This window comes from Austrofundulus limnaeus, unplaced genomic scaffold (genome assembly GCF_001266775.1).
Source record: "Austrofundulus limnaeus strain Quisiro unplaced genomic scaffold, Austrofundulus_limnaeus-1.0 Scaffold117, whole genome shotgun sequence".
In the NCBI taxonomy this organism is placed as follows: Eukaryota; Metazoa; Chordata; class Actinopteri; order Cyprinodontiformes; family Rivulidae; genus Austrofundulus; species Austrofundulus limnaeus.
This window is the reverse complement of record NW_013952519.1, coordinates 1,323,826-1,325,060: the sequence shown is the minus strand read 5'-3', so window position 1 is coordinate 1,325,060 and position 1,235 is coordinate 1,323,826.

Sequence of the window (1,235 nt, the reverse complement as noted above, 5' to 3'; positions counted from 1 at the left end):
ATATAATATTGTTGAAATAGCAAAATTATTTCACAAGGAGATCCCTACGTGCAGACAGGAATGCCTGCTTCTGTAACGATTACAGAAAAAGGTAAATGCAGTCACCAGAACTGACTGGTTTCTTTTCCCGTAGCTGGAGGATTGCTTAAGCAGAGTTAATCATAGGATGATGATGATGATGATGATTATATCAAACTACTTCCTCCTCTGTTCCATCCAAGCCACCACACATGACAACTGCACCATATCAGCCTTTAGTCAATCATTTGTCGGTTGTTGTAGATTTGTGAGGAGTTTTAGTAGTGTGAGCTGCCATGTTAGTTATACCTTTTACAGTTTTGCATGTTCATTGTACTCATTGCAATCTAATGCAGCGGTAGGTGTGGTTACACATTTTGGTCACAAAGAGGCAGTGTTGTGCACATCAAAACCAGGTTTTTCTAAGATTTTGACCTGATGCGTCTTGGTACTTTCTGTTTTGAGCTTGAAATGGACTGGAAATCCAATAGGGATAACAATGGGAACAAGTTTGTTCTGATAATAGATAAATATCTACATGATTTGATAAAATATGCAGGTATGTTTATGTTTAAGTGCCAATCAGTCAGTATTTTAATAGGATTGTGTTTTTCTGAAGTGGGTTGTGCAGAATGCCTGTGTGTGGCCGGCTGCCATGTTCACTGGTGAACAACATGAAGTCCAGCTAAGCTGTGGTATTCAGTGTCCAATGTGAACGTTTGAAAACTCTGTTTAATGTGACTGTACAATTTAACATTTCCACTTGTTTTGCAAGTCAGGGTACAGGATACTGAATACATTTTGGTTGAGCACAAGTAAATTTTATGTCTGTTGCAACTTGTCAGAGACTTATGCACAAGTTTTGTTGAGGAATAGAAAATCAAACAAAAGTACAAGTTATTGCATTCTTTTATTTTATGTTTTTGTTTTTGTTAGTGGAAGATTAAAACAAAGGCTGAGAAACCAATCGCAAGCCTGATTATCAACAATTATCTTGTTGTTTTCACTTCTCTTGCAAAGTCAAGCTCTCATACACTTTTACGTGAAGATCAGCTTCACCCTTAAATGCGTAAGTCGTTTTAGACGCAGTGAGGTCATTTTTTTATAATACGTGTTGTTTTGTCCTTTTGAACATTAAATGTCTGCAAAATTAAATAAAGTCCAGTTTGTCCTGAATGCAACAAATATTACACAGACTATATTAGTAAAGTTAAGAA